Source organism: Callorhinus ursinus, unplaced genomic scaffold (genome assembly GCF_003265705.2).
Source record: "Callorhinus ursinus isolate GAN/ISIS: 27379988/994484 unplaced genomic scaffold, GSC_fseal_2.0 scaffold25, whole genome shotgun sequence".
Taxonomy (NCBI): domain Eukaryota; kingdom Metazoa; phylum Chordata; class Mammalia; order Carnivora; family Otariidae; genus Callorhinus; species Callorhinus ursinus.
In genome coordinates, this window is record NW_027397087.1 from 10,583,828 (window position 1) to 10,610,686 (window position 26,859).

At 41.7% G+C, this 26,859-nt stretch overlaps 1 protein-coding gene and 1 long non-coding RNA gene across 12 annotated transcripts in view; one reads left to right on the plus strand and one right to left on the minus strand.

Moving 5' to 3' along the window:
• FRMD5 (FERM domain containing 5) overlaps nt 1-26,859 on the minus strand; it is a 304,534-nt gene that overhangs the window by 56,686 nt on the left and 220,989 nt on the right. The gene's annotated exons all lie outside the window — the stretch shown is intronic.
• On the plus strand, nt 5,101-6,755 carry LOC141369988 (uncharacterized). The gene is made up of 3 exons (XR_012373603.1): nt 5,101-5,448; nt 5,632-5,700; nt 5,914-6,755. It is a non-coding gene; the product is annotated as an uncharacterized lncRNA (long non-coding RNA).

The window sequence follows — 26,859 nt, forward strand, 5'->3', positions numbered from 1 at the left end:
ACATGACTAGTCTGTGGGACTCAGACCCAGGCCTGCCTTGCCCCAGAGTTCATACTCTTCGATTTTCTCATATGGTCCCTGTGGAAGCAACCTACAATTCTATCCTTCTCTGCAGGTTTGGGTTGGCTTTACAATCCTCTGGCTATATATCTAAATATGTAGTTAAGCCCACTGGTTGAATTCTTTTCTGAATTCTTTGAATCTCTTAGAACCAGGTACTACTGGCCCACTTCAATCAGAAAACCACTCCTGTTGGAAACAGTACAGATGCTGGCCTTCTCCATGAGGGCACACAAAGGGAGAAATCCCCCAAATCAACAGGAAACCAGTAACATAGTCACCAATATTTGAAGATGATGAAGAAGAAATAAGGTGCATTTAAGGCCAGATTTTTTTTTTCCTTTTAGAATTTTTTTTGGGATCAGAACATTTCCAAATTTCTACATCCTAGAGATTAGGGATCAGCTGGTAACCAATCCCAAATCCCATAGACTGGGGAGCTGAGGCTGGAGTTGGGTATAATATGAGAGATCATATGCACTCTTTCTCCACCCCCAAAAGCTGTTATCAATCTTGTTCTCCCTTTGTACATTCCAGATATCCTTAATCTTCAACATGACATGCAGAGGCCAGAGAAAATCATCAGCTCATGAAGAGAAAAGCTGCTTCAGCAAAACAATGCATCCCTGGCAAGTTTATTTGGCCTTGTGGGTCTTTCTCTTCAGGTAGAATGCCTTCTATATTTTCTCTGAGGTGTTGTTTTCAATCAGTCAACGATACTTCCTCAGAAAAGTTGTGACATCAGACTGTGTGAGTGGCAGTCAATGGAATGGGCCCGGAGCGGCCACCTCAGTATATTCAAGTCCTCTCTGCACTCCAAGTAAGAATTCTTTTCAGGCCATGTTACTTATACCTATTCTCCCTGACCAGGGAGACTCTAGGGATAAAGAGTGATGGGATGATTCCCTCAATTTTCCATTAACTGAAGGTGAACCTTATTTTTGGGTAGGGGAGAATCTCTCACAAGTCCAATGGGATGATATGTGCCATCACAGAAGTATGTACAAGGCACAGGGATGATCTGGTGGAATGAGACTACCAGAAAGGAAATGATTTACAAATTGAGTTTTGAAGGGTGCACAGAAGTTGCCGGCCTAGGCGTGGGATGTTGCAGAGGGAACCGCATGTGCAGAGCAGGCGGGGCGTGCTCCAGGAATTTCAACTAACTGCACTGGTACACGGAGGTCTATTGCAGGAGGTCAGTATGGGGAGGCAGAGAAGGGCCAGATGGTCAATGGCCCTAAATGCCATGCTAAGGACTTGACGGGGGGTGGAAAGATTCTCAGTGGGAATAAGACTTGAGTAGACCTCATGGTGGTGGAGGAAGACTGGAAGACGGTAAGACCAGAAGCAGGGAGACTAGTTGGAAAATCACTGTAGCACTCCAAATGAGCTCTTTGGACACCCAAACTAAGATAATGGCAAGGAGGAAAACTGTGATGGGTTAAATACATTTTTAGGTGGCAGAATAAAGGGTGATCAAGTGACTAGTTTGAAGAAGGGTGTGAATGAGGAAATGGAGGATAATTTCCACAATTTCAGTTCAGCAAGGAGGCTAGGGAACAGGCTGAAAGCCTATCTTTATTTATTTTCTTTTTAAAGATTTTATTTATTTGACAGAGAGAGAGAGCGCATGCACAAACAGGGGGAGCAGGAGAGAGAGAAGTAGGCTCCCTGCTGAGCGGGGAGCCCTATGCAGGACTCGATCCCAGAATCCCGGGATCATGACCTGAGCCAAAGGCAGACATTTAACTGAATGACTAAGCCATCCAGCCATCCCAAGGGTATCTTTAAATTGAGCATCATTATGATGACTTTGATGAATGGGTCATTAATTCTTTTAAGGCTCTGACTACTGAATTAATTAAGAATATAATTAAGATTTCTTAGATCAGTCATTACATTGGTTTATTTTTAGAGCACACTGTTTTGGCAAATCTTGTCTTTTAAAAAAATGTTGTCAGAATACATTTCTTTCTTGTAGGTACCACAGTTGAATTCAATTAGCAAAGCATAGAAACCATGTGTGTATCAACATTTGAGGCTTCTAAAAAAAATTTTTTTTTCAGAGAGTGAGAGAGTGTACCCGAGTGCACAGGGGAAGGGACAGAGGGAGAGACAGAATCTTAAGCACGCCCCACACCCTGTGCAGAGCCTGATGTGGGGCTTGATCTCACAACCCTGAGATCATGACCTGAGTCAAAATCAAGAGTCATATACTTAACCAACTGAGCCACCCAGGCTCCCCTCAACTGTAAGATCCTTATTCAAGAAATATATTAAGACAATTACTAGCACTCATATTTATCATCAAATTAAACATGACAGCTGCAAAGTGTTTTCACTTTAAGTTGAATCTCAAATGCTTCATTTGCATTTTCTCTAAGTCAGGAATATTGTTCAGAAGAGCCATGACTGCTGGTATAAGAGGGGAGGGCGGAGGGGGGGAATGTTTCATCTTCAGTTACTACTGAGTTGAATGAAATATTTTAAGTTAATCATCTCTGATCTGTCATTAGGGGATTTGTCCATATGTGTTTTACAAGTTACAGCTGCTGCTAGGAATTTACAATTTAAGAATTTATGAGGGTCAAGAATATGGAATTCCAACTAATATCTGAAATGAGAGCCTCAAAGACAAGAGTCCTCACATCTACTGCCTCCATCTTCTAGAGCAATTCAGTACAAGGGCTACTGCTGAGACATAGACATTTCCAAATGCAGCAACACTGAAACTCATTATGAGTTTTAACAACTTGCTTTTCAGAGTCTATGGGGCTTTGACAATCTAAATTTAGGTCTGCTTAATGGAATGACTTTGCTTTAGAAAACAGATCTTTTTCCAAGGGCTTTATAACCCTATTCTCCCAAAATTCATTTAACCTTACTCATTTGGAACAATGGAAGGGGGGAAGGGCCAGGAGAAGGCCAGGATTACTTCTTGGTGTCTTAATTTTGCATATTTACAATGAAATGAAATTTTTGTTACTTTCAATGAAAACATACATAAAAGTTAAAATATAAATGAGTCATGAGTAATTAGGTATTCATTATCATAACACAAAGTTCACTTTCATGAATAAGTTTCCATAAGATAAAAAGTACTTTAATATTAAGGATTAATTAGACCCAGAACTTTGTGGTTCTAGACATTTCTCAGTACTTTTTATTCACCTGTTTCCTCGGTAGAATAGTATCTCCCCCAAATTCATGTCTGCCTGGAACGCCACAATGTGATCTTACTTGGAAATAAGGTTTTAGCCGATGTAACTGGTTAAGATGAGGTCATCCTGGATTTGGGTGGGCCCTGAATCAAATGGGTGGTGTCCTAATGAGTAGGCCTTGTGGACACAGACACATAGAGATGGAAGAGCCATGTGAAGATGGATGCAAAGGCCGGAGGGATGCAGGCACAGGTCGAGGGATGCCAAGGGTCGCCAGCAACCACTAGAAGCTAGGATGAGGCAGGAAGGATTCTTCCCTAGAGCTCTCAGCAGGAGCATGGCCTTGTCAATGCCATGATTTCAAACTTCTAGTCTCCAGAACTGTGAGAATTTCCCATTGTTTCAGAGCCATGCAGTTGGTGATTATTTGTCATAAATAATTGGCCCTAGGAAACTAATACTGCTCTCTGGGGTGAAAGTCCCACTTTGTGGATGGCGGTCCCTTTGGCACTGAATGTGGCCTTGCGTTATTTAAATGTTTTCATATATACACACGTATGTTATGGTTTCATATGTGTGTAGGATTTCAACTAATATCTGAAATGACAGTCTCATAGTCAAAGTTCAATGATATTTACATCCCTCCATCACACAGCCATGCACCAAAAAGGCATTCAACAAACTAGTTATGAAATGATACCCTCAAAACCTTGCACTCTTGAGGACTCTTGGTTGACAAATCCTAAAGTCTCATGTACTTAGGAGAAGAGTATTTTCCCACACTAAATGTTCAATTAACTAACCAAGAATTAATTTTCATCACTTTAAAAAGGAAATGCTACATGAAAGAGACTACTCAGAAGTCTCAATTCTTGTAGGCTTAGCTGGGCTCCTTGGAGTCCGTCCCACGCATACATAGTTGTCAGCCAGAGATCGGGGCAGAATTTATGCACAGAATTTGGGGCTCCCCCGTCTGTCTCTCTCCTTTTGGGGATTTTCCTCTTCATTTTTCCAGCTGCTGTGGTTGTCCCAAACTCTGACCTCTGTGGGTTTGATAAACACTGTGGGTTTCTTTGCATTTTATTTTATTTTTTTTAAAGTTTTGTTTCATCTCTATTTTTTTTTTAATTTTAAAGATTTTATTTATTCATAAGACACAGAGATACAGAGAGAGAGAATGAGCAGTGGGAGAGGCAGAGAGAGAGGGAGAAGCAGACTCCCGGCTGAGCTGGGAGCCCAATTTGGGGCTCAATCCCAGGACCCTGAGACCATGACCTGAGCTGAAGGCAGACGCTTAACCATCTGAGCTACCCAGGTGCCTCATTTCTTTGTATTTTAAAGAGCCTTACAAGATACTAGATGCAACAGGCCCTCAAGCTAAAAGCCATAAAAGAATGGGAACACACCCACTGCTATTTCCTTCCCGCAAGAGTCGACCCTCCTGTTTCTGCCGGCCTTTGAATCATGCTCCAGTGGCAGGAGGTGGTTTGTAAAATTTTGTCCAGCATTTACAGATGTCTGTGGAGAAAAGGTTCAATAGAAAGTACTCGGCTATTACAGGCAGCAGAAAGTTCCTTCACTAAAAATTCTGAACCCATTTTTTAAAAATAATTTTTTTTTACCTGAACCCAAAGAACTAGAAAGAGTACTAACAAAAACTAAAATCACGGTCAGTTATAAGCAGGGGGTGGGGACACACACACACACACATACACACACACACACACACACACACACGATGACACCGATTTAAATTACTACTCAGGAAGTCTCAATTTAATTAAATATGAACGGATGTTTACCTGTTACATTAGAATGTCAGTCTGAATGAAGAGGGTTCTGGAACCTGAGCCCTTTTATGCCTGCCACACCCCCATTTTGGGCCCACCATGAAGTCACTGATACAAGAAAACACACCCAACTTCATGTACACACAACCATGTGCCTCCAGCTCCAAACATACTGGAGTGTACCATAACCTTTGTGAAAATTCCTTAGGGATATGGAAAAGGGGGTACACAGCACGGCAGAGAGCAAAACAACCCCCCAAATTGCCGTGTAAACATCTCCGATGTCTCAGTTCCTCCAGCAGCGACCCAAAGCCCCTGGCCCACGCCAAGGCTTGACTGCTTCAGATCCACAGCTCTACCCGGTATCCAGCTCATCACACCAAAGGCAGCATAACTGGTCCGTTCAGCCTGAGGATTCTTCTCCTCAGAGAGAGGTGAGGTGTGTATACGTGTGTCTGTGTGTGTGAGTGCGTAGCATGACTGAAAATAGTTGTACTTTAATAGTTTTCTCCCGTCATAGTTACCTATTCACACACATGTGGAAATAACAGGAAGGAGAGGGATGCGTTTCAGGATGGCAGAGTCTGAACACATCATTTGTAATCTCCATTTTTCAGATGAGGAACTTCAGCTCAGAACTACTGTTCTTTCTCCTCTGGGATGTCTCTAATGTATTAATGTGAAATGTAAGAGAAAGCATGAAAGCTACGTCTGGGAGTCTTGGGGGAGAGGAGGGGAGTAGGGGCAGCATTGTCTTGCCTTCAGGAGGGAAGGTCTGGGGGCTGGGGTGGTTGAGGGAAAAGGTTTAAAGGAAGAGTCCTGCTAGAAGGGGCAAGGAACACCAGGGATAGGAGGGGTCTCTCACTCATCTTGCTTTCTTCTTTCTCCTTGTTCTCCAGGTGGTGGTCACACACTCAGACACTCCCACCTCAATTTTTAAAGATGGAGACATTCTGAATGATGGCTTCGTTAGCTTATTTACTAAAGCTAATTAAAGTAGATACTTTGGAAGTCTCACAGAAAACTTCAGTCTCTATTGTTCCAATTTGAGTATATGTGCTACCGAAGCGAGCACTAAAACTTCAGTCTTTAGAACACTGGATGACACCATTTCAAACAGTAAACCACGTATCTTGTTCACCGATGAGCTTTAAAAAGTATAAGCTTTTATATTCCCAAACACCTCGTCTGTCAATTTGGGGTGAACGGGTCCAAAGGGGAGAGGGAAATAACCTTGCTTTCCCTTGTCTGTAGAAGTGACTGCTTTTAAAGTTATCACCTGAGCAGAATTTGATGAATACTGCTATTTAGCTGACTTCTGTTTCATTGTATGATATCCTTTAAAATCTAAATTTCCTGGTATAACTGTCTTGAATAACTCATTTTTAGCAAGATTACACAGGGATGGCTGCTGGATATTTACTTTGGATCTGAGAGTATGAGTGAAGAATATTAGCTAAGAAATGTACTATTGGTAGGTTACAAAAAGCCACGTGTGGACACAAAAATTTCCATTTATACTGTGTTCCAAACTCCATATATTTAGAAGCTCTCATCTCAATTCCATGCTGATGACTTTGAGTTAGGCAAAAACTGACCGTGAAAACTGTCTTCCTTTAGAGTTTCAGCATTGTTTTCCAAGAAGCAATTTACAAAAGAAAATCCGTTTGAAATTAAACATCTTGATTTTCAAATGATGGTTTTTATGATCCCTGATTTTAAGGAGGTATCAAGGAACAGGAAGGCACTGAAAGACAAAATGAACAAATGATGAAAGGAGCAGGCGGAGGGCCCGGGAATAAGCTGAGTCACTGACAGAGGGATTCAGAAAGGCCAAGGCTGGAGAAACACCAGGGCCAGGGAGAGAGTGCCGAGCATCCTGGGAAACTTCCAGCATCCACAGATGCAAGCTTCCACGTGTTGGAGGCAGAGGCAGCTGCAACAGAGGAAAACTGAGAGAGAACTCAGACCCTACCACACTTCTAACACCTCTCATAGGGAAAACCTTTCCTGCCAGCAATTGGCAAAAGCCAATGAGTGGGTCGAGCTGATAAGTTGTCAATAGGTGTGTATAGTCTCCTACAGGTGGAGATGCCAGATGAGAGGGCTGGGGAGAGAAGGAGAAAAGCCAGCCAGTGCTGACCGAGTGCTCCCTCTGTGTCGGGCGTCCTGTTCAGCATTTCATCTGCATTCTTTAATCTTCACAGCTGCCTTTAGGAGATGGCTGCTATTATCATGCCCACTTAACAGATGGGAAAACTAAGGCACAGGGAAGGTCAGTAACCAGCTTACTATCACATAGTCAGTGGCTGAGCTGGGACTTGAACCCTCTGTGCCATATGATGTTTTCCAAAAATAACTACAAATGACCAAGTTGACAGGATAAAAGAGACTGAAAATGTATTCTTCTCTGACACATGGCTGCTGCCTGGGAAATATCTAGGATATCGGGATGGAAGCCGTCAGTCCTCTTCAGGGTTCATCTCTGCCACCCACCAGTATTTTTAAGTAGGGCAGCGGTGGGGGGGGGGGTTATCTACCTGAAGCTATACCTTCTTCTAAATTCAAGTATGAATAAGTTAAAGAATTTAAAATGTCTGAATTTTTGACATACTCACTTCATTATATTACAATTTTTACTGAATGTCAAATACTCCTTGAGGGGAACATTTCAGTAATTTGGTGCCTGAATCATGTAGCAATTATAAGCCTAACTTCTAAAGCAGTTTCCAGAAAGAGGGTGTACTTTTTTTTCAAAGTATGTATAAATCACACACGTACTGATACTCTCTCTATATATAAGTTATCTTCAAGCCAAGTTCCTATTTTTTTTCAGGCTCTATTTATATGCAACCAGTTCTAAGAATTCTCAGAAAAGGACAGGCCTGAGACTGTCCCCTCACTAACATCCCTCAGAGCAAAAGTTGTCATCCATTTTTCAGGCATGACCCACTTTAAGGGTTCAGACTCTGTGATGAGTCACATGCGTATCTTCTAAGGACCTTGATGGGTTGCAAATGAGATGAAATGAAAATGACCAAAATGTTCAGAGTCAGACACTTTAGTCTCTCTTTCCTATTTGCCATCTGCGCACAGATTATAAGACTCAAGTAGCATTTTTGTAAATAAAAATTTAGAATTCAAGGATTTCTTTCAGGGACACTTCTCCTGCTTCACAGCCCTATAGGCCCAAAGCGGCAGCAAGTAGGCTGTTGGGCTCCCCTGGTTGGTAGACAAAACCTGCAGGGAGAGAACTTGGGGAGGCTCACCCATGGGGGCACCACAGGCACCCAGGCTTACCACTTCGGTGCCCATGTGGATGACTCAGAGAGGCCCCTGACACCACCAGCTCCTTACTCACTGCCTTGCCCCCAGTCCCATCCACGGCCATCTACACTCATAGCCCATGTGAGCCCCCTTCACAATGGACTTTCCATCTCTCTTCTAAATCAGCCTTAAGGCCCTCCTAACTTTCCACCCAGTCCTATAACTGTTCACAAACACATTCTACTTCCTCCTAGACTGTAAGCACCTTTCAGATAGGACCCACATCCAATTTCCCTTTCTGGAACTCATGGATCCTGGTCTGGTACATGCTCCACAAATGCTGAATGAGCCAAATGGTTCTGGAATCCATCTCTGAAAACTGAGAGGTCATGTGCAGCTCAGTGGAAAGCACAGGACTGGACAGGTACCACTCGAGCCTCAGAACATTCACTCCTTGTGCAACGCTGGAGTTGTCAGATTGTTGCTCACATGCCAATGGTGTTTTCCAGAAGTCTGGTCTGTGTACTCACCAGTGTCCCAAAGGTGAAGAAGCCGTGCAATTAGGCAATGAGTGTCTAAACACACATTAATCACGCATTAGGAGTTCTAAATTGAATAGCATGTTACACAAGAAAATACCTTGGACACAAGGCATCCATTACTGACAGAAGTGATCTCTCACATTCAGCCACGTACATATTTGGAGAGTAAGTGCACTTCAGGGAGCTCTGCTTACTTAGAAAAAAACCAAACAGGATGAAAGTGGAAAGAATACATATTTGTATGCTGCATGGAGACTCCATGGCTTGGGGAGGAGAGCACTTGTCAGGGAGCCTGGGGCTTTGGAACTTGTATTGGTCACCATGATGGATGACCTGCTCAACACAGGTATGCCTCACTGTCTCTAAATGCTCCCTTCTTCCTTCTTGGTGCGCAGAAAGGCTAGGAGGTTTTCTTACATGGCAGGTTCTGATTATAAACACAGACCCACAGCTCAGGGGGCTCAGCCCTCCCTGCTGAGGTACCAGCAGTTGGTGCAGTCTCTGAAGAAACGCATTCAGATCTCTGGTCTAGAAGCCTTGTGTGCTAGACGTGCTTCTGCAGAACAAGGAGGGTGGAGGGGTGCGGGTGGGAGGAGAATGTGACCAGAGAAGAACACGTCCTGCTTTAATGAGATCCTAAACCCTGTCTCCTCAAGAAAAAGGGGAGCAAGTCCTAGTCTGGGGAGGAAATTAAGTTTACCCTTTAAAACATGCATTCGCACAGATGAAGACCCATGCTTGAACTACGCTAGTGTGAAAGCTGATGACAGGTCCTTGGGATGATGGTTCTGTGCCCTCTCTCTCTCTCTCTGCTGTCTCAGGCATACTTGGACACACACTCTCTCTCCTCTCAGCAAAGTCTCATTAAAAGAGGTATCAGCCGAGCTTCTTAACCTCACTTTCACCCACAGCTCCTAAATGATGCAGGCAGAGGCCATGCACTCTTATTCAGTGGGCCTGAGTCCCCAGAGTGAGCTCAGCTTGGGACTTGGCATTCTGAGATGATGAAGAGATCTTGAACAACAAGGCACAGCTGGGACATCCTTACCAGCAACAGCAATCTTCAGATTCTCAAATGGTTCTCTCCAGCTGCCTCCTGTAGCTATTTTAATAACCAGAAAGGGAAAGCTGGGTGCTTAACAGAATGAATCCTCCCCTCACCATCTTTTTGGTACTTTGATTTTAGGCAAAGTGACACTGACTTTGAACAAGAGAGATATAAATGGAGGTTGATTAATCTTGATTTCTTTCCTTTAAACATGGTATGAGGCCATATAACAAAATTCAGGTGGCGTAGCCTAGCGAGCTACTGAGGAAAATCACTTAAAAATGTGTAGTATAATTTCATAGTAAAAATGCTTAAGAAGAAAATTGGAAGGAAATAAGAGCAAATCATAATATCAATATATTAAGATACTGAGGTTAAGAGGGCTTTTCTCGGGTTTCTAAATGCTCCATGATGTGATTTTTTAATATGAAAAGTATACGTAAAATGATTTATGGGGCTCTTAGGCTTCAAGAATTAAACAGTTTGTGGTCAGCATAATTTTTTTTAAAGATTTTATTTATTTATTTGAGAGAGAGAGAGAATGAGAGATAGAGAGCACGAGAGGGAAAAGGGTCAGAGGGAGAAGCAGACTCCCTGCTGAGCAGGGAGCCTGATGTGGGACTCGATCCCGGGACTCCGGGATCATGACCTGAGCCGAAGGCAGTCGCTTAACCAACTGAGCCACCCAGGCACCCTGTGGTCAGGATAATTTAATATAGATTATAATATAAATATAGATTACTCGATAAATATAGAATATAGATGGACAACATGATGTATGTGAAAGCACCTCACCCACTGTCAGATGGTATGAAAATATTAGATATTATTGCCTTTCAATGCTCGTGAGTATTAGGTTGCCATATCAGCAGACTATTTAGAATGGCTCTTGTTTGTGTATTTAGTGATATTCAGTATAGATCAAGGGATAATTCACATGCTATCAACCAAAAGCATCCTTATGCTAAAAAAGGGCTTGCCCACTATCTCTTTGAAAATAGATAGCCCATGACAGACTGTATCTTGGCCAGGCCTCTCTCCCATCTTGAGAGGGGAGACCAGGCTGCTAAGGGGGCACATTCTTCAACGCTGAGTCTGTGTGTTTGCGCATGTTTCCGAGTTGCCATGTGGTCAAACTGCCATAGAGTGTCCCATCCCAGCTGGCCAAGTAGTCCTCCTGGGAGGAGTAAGATCAAACAACAATCTGCTCAGCACAGCGAGCAACTTCCTCACCAGGTGGGAAAATCTGGAGCTGCCCCATACTGACTTTTTATCATGCCCCACAGAAGCAAATGCTGCGATATATATATATACATATATAAAATTTTCCAAATATATTTTATCAAGAAGCCAAAGCAACACCAGCATTCATACTCAGGCTAATGCTCTATTATATGGATTATAATCAACTGGAATAAAATGAATATTCTCCACTACAACTCAATTGTTCTTTATACAGTTTTTAATGAGATTCTGCCCAGTGTCACAGCAGTACTTATGTAATTACTCTATATAACCCTACCAGCAAGTAGGGAATGAAATCTCCTTATCAGGGTACTGCAAACCAGTAACACCTCAGCAGACCGTCTCTCTCAGCGCGCTGCTGCATTTCGGCTGGTCTGGGAGCATGGCCATGATGCAGAGGGAACGTTTGGGTGAGCGGGGCTTCAGTACTGCAGAAGAGCTTTCAGGGATGAGGATTGCCCTTTCCTGCAGTTTCTCAAGAAAATGTTATAGGAAAAGAAGGGGAACCTGCAGCTTCTAAGCTGGGTCCTCTTTGATCAGGATGGTCAGCCTCAGGTCAGTTGAAGGCAGCTTTACTGGGACCCTGGGACAGTCCAACACGAAAGAGTAGTTATCAGGAGTGGGGGGGTGGTTGGAGACAATTGTTGGTTTGATTCCTTGAGGAAAACTGTAGGTCAGCAGAAAGCAAAATAAAGAGAACATCAACAAAAAAAGTGCTGCTGAGAAGGAGGTCATATCGGGTCTTAGCAAGTTACTGAAATTAGGAATATGGGCTTCTGCCCCTTACTGCTTGGGACCCCAGAAACCGGGGGCTAGACCTTGAAAAGTTCCACTGAGGCTCTGTCCTACGCCCAAAGAATGACTCTCTTCTCTACTTGCAGTTCTGTTTCAGGCTCAGAGGAGGATGCCAAGGGCTGACCCAAGGGGCAGTGTGAAATCCAAGACCACAGCCCAGGGACTTGCCTGCCAGGCCTGGCCAAAGAAAGAATTCAATCAAGAGGACATAGGACAGTCTTGGTATCTGCTAAAGAGTTCTCCAAGAGGTCCCAAGGAGGCAGAACTCCTCAGAATCTGCTGAGGTAGAGTGTGGAGGAGGAGACAGGACCCTGGTATGACAAGGTCCTCGCTCATGCTTCTCTCTGGTTGCACTCCCCTCCTTGCCATGCCTCCCAAGCAAGGCTCAACCCAGGGTTGTGAGGGCCAGCAGAGTTAGGAAGCAAGTGTCACTGGTTCTCCTCAACCAAAAGCAGATCAGCAATGAGAAGGCTTGGTCAGACTGCAATAGGAACACACAGTGGAGAATCTTCAATGCTACACTGGAAGTTACTGTATTCAAGACAGAGACCAGGATGCTCACTAAGCCTTGTAGATCCTTCTCTGCTCTTCACATACCTCCCTTCACACCCACTTCCCTCACATTTCATCGCCAACTCCCCGCCAATAATAACAGCAACAATAACCTCACACCTTAGCTGCAATTTACACTCCTTGTGTAAACAGAAAGGCTCCTTAGCAAGTTTCCACATTGTACATTTCATTTGTTATCAACATGGGTGGTATTATTTTCACTTAGGTGTGTTAATAGTAAGACTCTAGTAATAATACTCAGCACATTTTTAACCCTTCAAAGGGTATTCTCAGCTATTACGTGGTTTTACACTCTCAGATACAGAATTCACAGAGACCAGCAGGATAGGTATTGTTCCCAACTTATAAATCAAGAAAATGTAATTCACAGATCTTAAGTGCCTTGCCTAAAGTTTATGGCCCCGTTGAAACCCATTCCCTGGTTTCTTGATCCTTACCCAAGCACTCATTCTATGAAAAAGTTCTGTGCTACCTGGGTGGAATGATCATTATAGGAGAAATTTGGCAGCGTTGAGCTGCACGTGATGGGAAGAAAGCTACTCAGCCAAACCTTGCCGGTGCCCAGAGTCAATTAAATATCATCAGGAAAAGGGCGATTCAGTTTGTGTACTTCTCATCCCTTCCTGCTCTCATGCTGCCCCTCGGGATTGGCACAGAACTGTGACCCAGGCTGCTCTTGTGGGCCAGAGACCCCTCTGCCTGTATGCTCACCAGGAGATGGAGGCCTGCTGGAGGCTGAAGCTCAAAGCAGATGGGTGAGCTCATCAATGCACTCTGCACTGCCCCAGGCTCACCGAAGAGCACCGTGAGAGACAGTGACTCCAAGGCTATCTTTACAGCCCCCAAATTATTCAGTTAGCCCTATCTGCTTCCCGACCCCAGACATACGGGTTGAGTGAGAGAACAAAGTGAGAATTTGGGGGTCAAAGTAGATGAGTAATACTAAAAGGCAGGCATAAGAGTGACTCGACAAAGATAAATGGGGTTGCTTCTTACTCCCCCTCATGCCATCCCGAAACATGTGGGTGATAATGTGTGTGGGGAAGGGGAGTTGTCTCTTCCTGGTTTGCCATCTCTGAACCACAACTGTGGCATTTGTCTTAGCATTTCTGTAGCAGCTCTTTCTACCGAGCCTGGCACTTGCCACAGCCACCTTCTCTTGGCTTGATGGAACAGCCCTGCCCAACAAGATGAGCAGGAGCAAGCAGTCCTCGGCGTCACTAAGACTGTGCCCACCAGCATGCGAGGCCTAAAGTGAAATTTAACCTTTCTTCGTGAAGTCTTTTCTGATTCCTTCCCAATTATCTATGAAATTTTCTTCCTTTCAAGGCTCAAAATATTCATCTCTAAACTCGTCTTTTTTTTTTTTTTTTACAGACATTCGTGCAGTAGGCTCATTCTCTCACAAGGAATAATCATTAGATCATGTTCTTTGGGGGTAAGGACTGTGTCCCACTCACTGTTTACTCACCCCAAGGTCTGGCAATCATGTCCTGACCACAGTGAGTGCTCTGTGAATGCTGTTCAACAGACGTGAATGATCCCCGCCCCACATCTATGCTGGGGCCTCTCACAGCATCTCTGTGGTGTTCTTCCAGGTGCTCCTGACCATGGTGAGTGCCCACCTCCATGGAAGGGACTAAGCAGAGGCACAGCCTTCATGTCACAGGGACAGGACGTAAGCAAAGCTGGGCCAACTGATAGGGAGTTTGGATGAGGTGGTGGCTGAGGTTTCTTCTAGTTCTGAAAGAATTATTCTTAAATTGTGACTAAATGGAAATAAGAGATTAGTGAATTTGGAGGGGAATAATAGATATTGAAATAACGAATAAATGAGAAGGGATTTGGGTATGTTGCAGGCCCAGGGAAATTCCCAAGTATTCAGGGAAAGTGTTCTGGGGATGATAGAATCTTAGCCACTCTGTGAAGAACGGGAAGACCATTTCCCAGATAGTAATATTATTGGTGGTACAACAAGGTCTGGTTCAGGAAATGTCTTAAGATGAGATCCAATGAATATAGTGTTGAGTAAATCTGACAAGGAGGGCACAATCAATGCGATGAAGTAGTCTGAAAAAAAGGGATGATCTGAAAAGAGAGTGAAATCAAGGGCACTGTGTGTGTGTGTGTGTGTGTGTGTAGGTGGATGATGCATAGGCTTTTGACTTAGATTAGTCTGGAATCCTGGCTGCCATGCTTATTAGCTATGTGATGCTGGACAGTTATTTAACCTAAGCTTCAGTTTCTTTAGGTTTATCATGAAGATACATACGTAGCTTCATTTGAGATGAAATGAGATAAATGATATAAATAATATATAATATCTAGCACCCATTCATTTAACAGATTATTTATTGAGGATCTTGTTTGTGCTAGATAGTAGGCTAAGCATTTTACATGGTAAATAATCAGAAAATGGAAGCTATAATTATTATTAGCTAAGAGGACCACATGTCCCCTTTCTCCACCCCCCTCTGCAAATTATATATCCCTTTTGATTCTGGAGTTTTGGAGAAAAAAAATGGCATTTTACTGTATATGTGAGTTCATTTATTTGCCTTTGATATATTTTGCTTAAAAAGTAAACCCAAAATTTGTCCTAAGCTTTAGGTGCAGCATAAATGCAAAATAAATAAGGATTTTCTTAAAGTTTCAACTTTTTAACATAGTCTCTCATTTGTGCACAGTATCCTCAAAAAGCCAAACACAGATTCTTCCCTTTTCTTGGAAAGTCATTTCCTGACATGGTACCCAAAGAGACATCTTGAAAGGGACATGCATGGTTATGTGTCCCCTCTCCAGAGACAGTCTTCTCCTGTGGATATGAAACAGGCTTTGGCAGCTGCTCAGTTATCATTAGGCCAAGGGCAAGTCAACTGCTTTATCAGGCTTAAAATAAAGTTATCATATCAAACTAAAAATACTAAGCATTAGACCAACAAAAGAAAGCCAACGGAGATCCAGTTATCATGAGGGATTTTTTTATTGATCTTAGGAGGTTCTCCAGTGAATACCTGAAAATCTGATTTGTATTTCTGTATGTCTGTTATTTGTATGCATGTATGCATGTACATACATATGTATGGTATTATGGACAAATTGCTAAAAGGCCTTGCATAAAGGCTGTTCTTTGTGTCTAGATCAGCAAACCAGAAAACTTGAATGAGGTTTGTTTTTGCTAAGCACACAACTTCTTAATACATTTCGTGAGCAATCAGTTTCTGGGGGGAATAATTAGTTTCCAATAGGAACCAAATTATTCTTCTATTTTATATGTTGCTTGTTTTTCAACGATCTGTCTCTACCCTGGTTATAACCAAGAATAAGGTAGCAACCTCAGAGACTGTTTTCTTGAGATCCTGGCTTTATGAGAGAACCAAAGTGTCTTCAGATGGATAATTTGGGACTCATTTGGGGTCTAGGTATTTTGATGGGAAGTTCCCCACAAGTAAGACAAAGACATAAGGGTAAGTAACTAGTACATGCAAACAAGAACTCTAGAACGTCACTCAGTCTTGGGTAAGAAGAAAGAAGGGCACACATTTATTTTTTCACCTAGTAATTTGAATATATTTTCACCATACTTAGAGGAGATCCATTTCCAAACTAATGCTTAGTTTTCTCTAATCCTGTTTATTCCTAATCGACACAATAATCTCTAGGCAGGATAAGGTATTTTCTCTCATAAATTTATAAACCCTTACAAAGAAAATAACTGGGAAAATTACTTCAAATGTCAAGTAACTCAAGGGACTTAATCTTGGAATTTATGTTTCTATTTTTAATGTTTTAATCCAGGCACATTTTTTTCCCTTAAGGCCCTTCAAGTATTGAGGGCACTAAATCAGCTCTCATACAAACACAGCTCATCAGAAGGGAAATCAGAACTTTCTTCCTCATTTAGCTCTTTCAAATCCAACGTTTTGTGGGAAGATGTAAGAAAATAAATAAAATCAAACCAATTAAAATACACATGATGTGAAATGACATATTTTCTGCTCCAAAGTTTTCAACATCCCTGTTACTTAGAAACATCTGGTCACCCAAGAAAAATAGATTGAATGAAGAAATCTCAAAGTCATTCAGTTTATGATCGTGACGCTGGGTCATATGTCAACTAAAATATCCCCCAAATGTAACTGCCTATATTAGTGTTTCTGAACCTTAATTGTGCAACACTACAAAGTGTCAAATGAAATGAATTTTAAACCATTTTTGTTTGTCAAAGATGCTATATAGCACCTCCCCATATCTATGTATCTCTCCAAAAAGGTTCGAAATTATGAGTCTATGAATTTCAGAAGAAGCAGAAGCAAGGAGGGATTACTAATGTCCATTAATAGTTGGCCGCTGTAATTGCACTACTGGGTATTTACCTCAAAGATACAAATGTAGGGATCCGAAGGGGTACGTGCACCCCAATGTTTACAGCAGCGATGTCCACAATAGCCAAACTGTGGAAAGAGCCAAGATGTCCATCAATAGATGAATGGATAAAGAAGATGTGGTACATATATATGATGGAATATTATGCAGCCATCAAAAGGAATGAAATCTTGCCATTTGCAACGACGTGGATGGAACTAGAGGGTATTATGCTGAGCGAAATAAGTCAATCAGAGAAAGACATGTACCATATGATCTCACTGATATGAGGAATTCTTAATCTCAGGAAACAAACTGAGGGTTGCTGGAGTGGTGGGGGGTGGGAGGGATGGGGTGGCTGGGTGACAGACATTGGGGAGGGTATGTGCTATGATGAGTGCTGTGAATTGTGTAAGACTGATGAATCACAGACCTGTACCTCTGAAACAAATAATACATTATATGTTGGGCACCTGGGTGGCTCAGTTGTTAAGCATCTGCCTTCGGCTCAGGTCATGATCCCAGGGTCCTGGGATCGAGCCCCACATCGGGCTCCCTGCTCTGTGGGAAGCCCGCTTCTCCCTCTCCCACTCCTAATGCTTGTGTTCCTGCTCTCACTATCTCTATCTCTGTCAAATAAATAAATAAAAAAAATCTTAAAAACATGCATTATATGTTAAAAAAAAAGAAGATAGCAGGAGGGGAATAAAGGGGGGGAAATTGGAGGGGGAGACAAACCATGAGAGACTATGGACTCTGAAAAACAAACTGAGGGTTCTAGAGGGAGGGGGGTGGGGGGATGGGTTAGCCTGGTGATGGGTATTAAAGAGGGCACATTCTGCATGGAGCACTGGGTGTTATATGCAAACAATGAATCATGGAACACTACATCAAAAACTAGTGATGTAATGTATGGTGATTAACATAACATAATAAAAAAACTTTTTTAGACTGTAAAAAAAAATAATTGGCCGCTGTTTACATAACTTTTTATTTAGACTTTTTCTCTTTTCTTTCTGCATCATTGATTGTTCAAACTCTTCTAACTCACTTCTTTCAACTTGGCCCTCTGTGAAAATGAATTATCATCATCTGTCCCTTATTTATTCTGTTACCTGTATCATCAGGAAGCAGTAAAGTTCATCTTTTTGAAGGGAGTAAATCTTTCCCCCTCAGTACCTTGAACATTGATTCATATAATGTTCTGCAATTGGCAAAGTGCCTATACACAAAAATTCTCTGAAATTTACAAAATATTCTTCATCTTTTTTACACGTGAAAACTGAGTGAGGTTATGTGTTAAAGTATTTGTGATAATTTCTGGTGGAGCGGCTAAAAAATGCTAAACAGCAGGCTCAAATGCAGGGAGGGGGGCGAGGGGATGGGGTAACTGGGTGATGGGCATTAAGGAGGGCACGCGTGGTGATGAGTACTGGGTGTTATATGCAACAAATGAATTGTTGAACACTACATCAAAATCTAATGATGTACTATATATTGGCTAATTGAACAAAATAAAAAAATAAAAGCAACATAGTAAAAATGTTTTAACAAAATCAGAAAATTAAAAGATTTAACCAAAAAAAAAAAAAGTTGTCTACCCCAAATCCTTGATCCTTTCCACTGTTTCCTGTTGACCTTCCAGAAGGCGTTTAGTCATTTACATTACTTTAGTTTTTCTCTCGGTACTTTTAAGTCATGGGCCCCAATCTGAGGTAAACCTCTAGTGATGTCCAGTGAAAGCACTACCACTTTAATTTTGAATGCTGTGCTCTTGCCAAATATCCTTTTAAAATAGCCTCTTCTCATTGATTATTCATTCAACTGCCAGTTTGCCTTGACTCCTAATCATTTTTCCTGTGTTTCCTTGTACTAGCAAACAAGTAAGCAACATTTTCTACTTACTTTACCTAGTTTACTATTTAGTTTACTTTCCCTCCTAAACCGGAGACCATTTATTGAGTCCTTACTGTGGGCGAGACACTGCTTATTTCATTTCATTTAATTCTCATATAACTCCATCGGGTAGGTATTCTTTTCCTATTTACAGATGAAGATACTGAGGTTCAGTATGTGTCACCTATTAAGCTATTTGTGATTATTTCTAGAATATATCTAAGATAATTTGAAGTCTATCTTTCAGGTTTCTCTTTGTCCCATTTATGACACAATATGTGTTCCCTTTTTCTTACGTAAATCAAAGAGATACTAAATGCCATTCCGAAAGATGAGTCACTTGTGCACATACTAGGACCCAGACCATCAGGCTAACTACTCATAGCTAACATAGTAGCTGGCATGTAGGTGCTGAATAAGGTTGTATTGAGGGCTGCTCGTGCCTTTGAGTACAAATGATGGATCTAAGTGAAAAGGCCGGGAAAAATCATCTAGAAAGGAAAAATTGAAAGAAAAGTAGAAAGAATGGGGAGATGTTTTTGCATGTTTCTGTTGCCTCTGAGCTGAATGCTTTCTAAAAGCAGGGTCTTTTGCTTTACATTCTATTCCTGAGTTCTTATTGGGACTACTGTTGCTCAAGGGCCTGCTCTTTCCTGTAGGGTGGTCTCTGTGCCTAACAATTACCAGGATGACAGACCCCACAGAAATAGAAACCCTCCGGTGTTGGACTTGGTGTCTCTCTGCTGGCCGTTTAAGTCATTCCAACTCACACCTGGCACAGCAGGAACACGGACGTCAATTCCTCCAACCATTCTCTGAACGGAATAGAAAAGAGGCCTTCCCCACCTAGATACAAAGCCTAACCCCACCATCACAGACTACTTTGCTTTCTTACAAATGCAAACCACAGCTAGTGACTAATTATGTAAGAAGTTTCTTTCCTTGGACCTCATAGCTCACTGCCTCAATTCCTCTAAACAGAGCCATCTGTTAGCCAAGGACTCAACATCAAAACATTCTTTGATGAGTCACAATTAATGACAAGTACAATGTGAGTACTGCCAGAATGATAAATTTAACACTACTCAAATATTCATCATGGACTAAATAAAGAGCCTTTTAGGTTTTGAAAATGAAATATTTTAAGGTTTAAAAAACTGCTTGGCTTTAAAAATAAACCAAATATAGTCCTGGCAGTTCCAGAGAAATCAATTGCTATTGAGGTAGTGGTAGCAAAGGTGGCATTACAGGCCTGAAAATAATCAAGATCCATTTTAATAGTTGATTCAGAAAACGTTGCAAATATAGTAGTGAGGTGTGCATGATGGACTAGGAGATGAGACACAAAGAGTTCTGACTCTAGCTGAGACACCAACTAGTATCTCTGGACCAGATGGTTACGAAAGTCCCTTTCAGCACTAATACTCCATCATTCTTTGAGTGTATGATTTAGATCCATAGACATATGGTCGCCTTTTGGATTTTAAGAGGACCTCACTGACAATAATATTTTCTATGTTGAGTTTCCTGGTATCTCTGGGATTTTTTTCCTGGACATTCTTGCTTGCTGATAGACTAACAAATAGAGTGAGTGGACTTTGACGATATTTATTTTCCCTTTCAATGGGTTCTAGTTGATAAGACCCATTACTGGGTACAAATGAAAGAGCAAGTTATTTACATTCACACTTGCTAAACTTCTCCAGTGAGATGATTATGTTTTAAAAATGAGATCCCCATAATGGAAACCAACAGTTCTCCTCTGGTCTGTTTTGCAATCAATGAAAGATAAATACAAACCACCTCAGCAATAATGGGTTGTGGAAAAACAATTATAATTCAGAATTTGAGTCCCTTTTTATGACTTAAGAATGAGTAGCAGAAGTAGACAAATTGAAGTATAATCTTGTGGTTGAAAAAATGTAAACAACATAAAGCTATTTTATTTATATATTTTTAAAGATTTTATTTATTTATTTGACAGAGAGATACACACAGAGAGAGGGAACACAAGCAGGGGGTGTGGGAGAGGGAGAAGCAGGCTTCCCGCTGAACAGGAAGCCCGATGCGGGGCTCGATCTGAGGACCCTGGTATCATGACCTGAGCTGAAGGCAGACACTTAATGCCTGAGCCACCCAGGTGCCCCAAAACTGCTATTTTAAAAGCCTTTATGAGTGCAACTTCTCTTATAACCATAAAGTAAGATGGCCATTCATTGGTAATGGATCACCTTTAAATAGATGAGTCACAAGGGATCCATCTCAGAAATGTCACTCTATATAAGTGGGTCAGATGCACAATCAAAAGTCCTTATGCATATATAATAATATGATAATCTTGTGATTCCATTTTCCCTGTTCATTTCTTTGATAACTAATGCTTTTATGGCTATTGTTCCTGGAATACTTTTTTTTCCCCCTTTTTCCAAGTATGAAAAACAATGCCCACAATGACAGAATTGTGACATAACAAGGTTTTTCAATTGTGGCATATTGGATTTTTCTTTTTCTTTTCTTTTTAATTTTTTATTGTTATGTTAATCACCATACATTACATCATTAGTTTTTGATATAGTGTTCCATGATTCATTGTTTGTGCATAACACCCTGTGCTCCACGCAGAATGTGCCCTCTTTAATACCCATCACCAGGCTAACCCATCCCCCCCAGCCCCCTCCCCTCTAGAACCCTCAGTTTGTTTTTCAGAGTCCATCATCTCTCATGGTTCATCTTCCCCTCCGATTTACCCCCCTTCATTCTTTCCCTCCTGCTATCTTCTTCTTTTTTTTTCTTAACATATATTGCATTATTTGTTTCAGAAGTACAGATCTGTGATTCAACAGTCTTGCACAATTCACAGTGCTCACCATAGCACATACCCTCCCCAATGTCTATCACCCAGCCACCCCATCCCTCCCACCCCACCCCTACTCCAGCAACCCTCAGTTTGTTTCCTGAGATTACGAATTCCTCATATCAGTGAGGTCATATGATACATGTCTTTCTCTCATTGACTTATCTCACTCAGCATAACACCCTCCAGTTCGATCCACGTCGTTGCAAATGGCAAGATCTCATTCCTTTTGATGGCTGCATAATATTCCATTGTATAAATATACCACATCTTCTTTATCCATTCATCTGTCGATGGACATCTTGGCTCTTTCCATAGTTTGGCTATTGTGGACATTGCTGCTATAAACATTGGGGTGCACGTACCCCTTCAGATCCCTACATTTGTATCTTTGTGGTAAATACCCAGTAGTGCAATTGCTGGGTCATAGGGTAGCTCTAATTTTAATTTTTTGAGGCACCTCCATACTGTTTTCCAGAGTGGCTGCACCAGCTTGCATTCCCACCAACAGTGTAAGAGGGTTCCCCTTTCTCCGCATCCCCGCCAACATCTGTCATTTCCTGACTTGTTAATTTTAGGCATTCTGACTGGTGTGAGGTGGTATCTCATTGAGGTTTTGATTTGGATTTCCCTGATGCCGAGAGATGTTGAGCACTTTTTCATGTGCCTGTTGGCCATTTGGATGTCTTCTTTGGAAAAATGTCTGTTCATGTCTTCTGTCCATTTCTTGATTGGATTATTTGTTCTTTGGGTGTTGAGTTTGATAAGTTCTTTATAGATTTTGGATCCTAGCCCTTTATCTGATATGTCATTTGCAAATATTTTCTCCCATTCTGTCGGTTGTCTTTTGGTTTTGTTGACTGTTTCGAAACTTATCTCAGCTGAATCTATTTCTGTGTGTGGTGTAAGGAAATGGTCCAGTTTCTCTCTTCTGCATGTGGCTGTCCAATTTTCCCAACACCATTTGTTGAAGAGACTCTCATTTTTCCATGGGACATTCTTTCCTGCTTTGTCGAAGATTAGTTGACCATAGAGTTGAGGGTCCATTTCTGGGTTCTCTATTCTGTTCCATTGATCTATGTGTCTGTTTTTGTGCCAGTACCATACTGTCTTGATGATGACAGCTTTGTAATAGAGCTTGAAGTCCGGAATTGTGATGCCACCAGCTTTTCTTTTCTTTTTCAATATTCCTCTGGCTATTCAGGGTCTTTTCTGAATCACAGACCTGTACCTTTCTGGGAGGGTGAGGACTTCAGAGGTCAGCTTCATAAGGCGGGAACTGTATTCTCTCTGTGTATCCTGATCCTCATTATGAGTTGAAACATCTTCTTCCCTGGCATTTCATGCTGCTGGAAGGTAGGACGTGCAGAGAAGTGAATCTGAGGCAATATTCGGGAGGACAGATGGCAGGGGAGGGGGCCTCCTCTGGCCACTTCTGGCAAGTGATAGAGCAGCAGAGCACAAAATCGGAACTTTTAGAAGTCTGCTCCGCTGAGGGATGTTGCTCCAGTGGCTAAGCAGGGGGTGGAACCCTCACAGGACAGTGCGGTCTCAGGACCGTTGGAGTCACAGAAAGACTGGGGGTGCCTGAGTGCAGCAGAGCTCCCAGGGATTGGAGCGGGGAAGCCGGCTACAGAGACGGAGCAAGGCGTGGGCTCTCAGCTCGGGGTTGCCATAAACCGTGATCCATGACACAGTCGGGCCCTGCTCCTCCAGCAGGGACCCAACAAGTGACAGATCCAGGGAGACTCCCCTTCCTCCCCTGGGGAGGAGCGGCGTGGGAGCGCTCTTTTTCTTTTTTTAAAGATTCTATTTAAATATTTGAGAGAGAGAGAGAAAGCACAAGAGTGGGGTGGAGGGGCAGAGAAGAAGCAGACTCCCTGCTCAGCAAGGAGCCCGATGAAGGGCTCGGTCCTGGGACTCCAGGATCATGATGAGCTGGAGGCAGACAGTCAACTGACTGAGCCACCCAGGTGTCCCGCTGATGTTCTTTCTTATGTGTAAGCAAACACATGTCCAGATGCCTGCCCTCAATGTAGAGAAGATAATAACTAAAGGCCAATTCCAGATGATGATAATCCTCTTTTGACCTTGCATTCTGCTAGTTTTATGTCCTCAAGTATTGGCAGCATTGTGCTTTATGAGTGAAATCCGTCTATATCATTGCTTTGGGTCTTGTCTAGAAGGGGCAACCTCGGATCACTCAATAAATGAAAACACGAAACACGATTTATAGCCCGTAGCTCAGAAGACTCAGAGCTGGCAAACTAGACATAAGTGTAGGTAGAAGACGGCAGGAGAACTGAGTATAATTAGGGTTGCTAAGAAAAAAAAGAGCAAGCAAAGAAAGAGGATTTGGATTGAAGGGGAGCCTCCAAAGAATTCACTAAGGGAATTCACAGGTATAGAAAGGGATGAAGAATGGCCTAGGGATGTAGAATTTTTTAGATTGACAAGTAGAGATTCCAGCTATATTTAGCCTATAACCCTTATGGCTAAGGATGCATAAGAGCAAATAGAAAGCATGGTGGCAGGGCTTGGAGAAGTGGGTAGAAGCTTCTCCTGACTCCGTTCTATACTTACGGAGTCCTGATCCCCAAGAGTTAGACAGAACCATGATCCTTCATTTTGACAACCTGTCAAAGCCATATGATGTGCACTAAGAAAATACTTGCCTTTTATTGATGATGTGCCAGGCACTATACATCTATTGTGCTTAACTGTGCAAAGCAAGTATTATTACCACATTTTCACTTTATGACCAAGGAAGCTAAAGAATAAGGAGGTCAAGTAAATTGCCAGGATTTCACACAGTTAATATGTCTAGGTTAAGATTTGAATTTAGGTCTGTGTAACACTTAAGACTGAACTTTCTCCCCACTATGCTACTCTATGAGGTACTATGTAAAATTAAAAAAAAATTAAAGTTGTTTTTAAGAACCAAAGGAATACAAACTAGGTTAGTATTAATATGCTAAGTATGGCCATCAGAGACTATAAAATGCTACCTCAGTTCCAGTAATGTTTTCCCATAAATGTTAGTGAAAGTGCCCACTGTGTGCAAAGACTGGGCCTTGAGGCAGAAAGATATAAAAGTCACAATTCTTGCCTTCGAAGAGTTTCCAATCTAACTGGACAGGCTAGGAAGAAAGTAACACTAGGGGTAATTAAGTATTTAATAGAATAAAAGTGATATCACAAGGGAACACATGATTTGTTGCCAAATCACACATGCTCAAAACTGAGAAAAAGGAGACATTATCTGGTCTGGAAAGGTTTAAGAAGACTTTTGGAGGAGGAAGTTTCAGGCTGCTTCCCAGGTGTTGATAAAATGTGGGCAGGCAGGGAGAAGAGGGGTCCTGCATTCCAGGAGAAGAAATGGGGAACAAAAACACTTGTTGCTTGGGAACTGAAAGTGTGAGAACATGAACAGGTGTGAGGGAGCTGGAAGGGAGTTTAGAGACCAGGTGGTAGAGACTTTGAAGGGTGGTTCAAGTAAACTGGATTAATCCCTTGGGCAGTGGGGATCCAGGAATGTTTTTGAACAAGGGAGTCACATGATCCAAGTGGCATTCTAGGAAGATTTCTCTGGCAGTAAGTGGTAGGAAGATTGCAGAGGGGAAGAAGGAAGGCAGAAAGATCAGTGAGGAGGTGACTGTAGGCGGAGCTCCCATATCTGATGGAAGCAGAAGAAAAGAAGAGGAAGCTATTTCAGTTCTGTTCTGACAGGATAGACTTAGAACAATTTGGACCTGGTTCTGGTTGGAAATGGTTTAATGAAGTACAAATTTGGGAAAAGGAGGCACAAACAACTTTGGATAGGTTTATAATTCAATTAAAATTATTTAACTTTACAGCTTTGTATCATTTCACAGTTTTCATAGTATTTTCAGAAATATTAATTCATTTATCCTCCTAATGCCTGCTGTGCCGGGTAAGCTTAACATTTTTTCCATTTTCCAGATATTGAAACTGAGGTTTGAAGACCTGCAGCAACTAACACAAGGCCACACTGTTAGGACGTTTTTGGATGGAGACCTGTGTATCATGAATGGGCTTCTCACTTCATGCTCTATCCATCTGCCATTTACCATACTAACCTTAAAAAATGTGTTGTTGTTGTTGTTGTTTTTTCCATTTTGAAGGTCCATCACTTTTAGGTTTTTTTTTTAATGGGAAATTTCAAAAGTACACAAAAGTGGAGAGAAGAGTATAATGAACTCCCATGTGCCTACTGCCCAGCTTCATCAGTGCTAAACTCACAAGCACTCTTGTCTCATCTGTCTGCCACCCACTCCAATTATTTGAAGCCAATCCTCCAAATCAGATCATGATTCTTTTTAAGGCCCAGATAATATTTTTAAGAACTCAAAATCAGTTGCATTTCTTACAGATGGAATCTTTTCCATCTTTAGCTCTAATTGAAAAACGGGGGAAGATGCAGAATGCCTTACAGAGTACTCCTTTTCTTACCAAGATGTGAGAAAGCGAAGAGCAAAACGGTTGACCCTCTTAAGAAGAATTTCCTGGGTATTTCATTTTTTCAAGCTACATCTGATACATGAAAAATGAAATATATTCCTTTTGTTCTCCTGATGCCTCTTCTGTACATTTCTTTTTTTCCAAGCTACAGTGATGACAGCTCATTTATTGTGCATGAGGTGCCTGAGGCTTTCCTAAAGGTGGTTTTAATAGAATGCCTTGTATCTATCTATGTTATAGCAATGTGTATGAGTGTGTATGGAATACGCGGGGTGATTTTACTGGCTAAGGGAAACTGTTTTTCTCTCCATACTCTGAGGGAAAAATACAGTCCTGTGTTTAGCAAGGTTTTCCTAAATCGCAAAAAGACTTCTTTTGCTAAGGACACTATCATTTCCTAATCATTTATTCTTACATTGCTTAGGGAAAAAGTCTATCTAGAATTCTAAGGTTAATAAGTGAAAAAACACTGAAAAATCTATGCTTATTCCCAAATCCTATAAGTTCCATTTTTATTTGGAATTTATGCCTAAAGCAACACTACTTTATGCTTCACAGACTGAGACAGGACTGTAGATAAATGAGGACCAATGACATCTAGAGTCCTTAATACAGATTTAGAGGGAAGGGTAGAGTTTGTTTACAGGCACTCCAAAGAGGGGTTTAAGTTGTTTTATTCTTTAATTTTTCAGAATTTTATAGCCATGCACATTCATTCGTTCAATCATTCATTCAACAAATATTTACTCAACACTTACTATGCTAAGAACCTACTCTG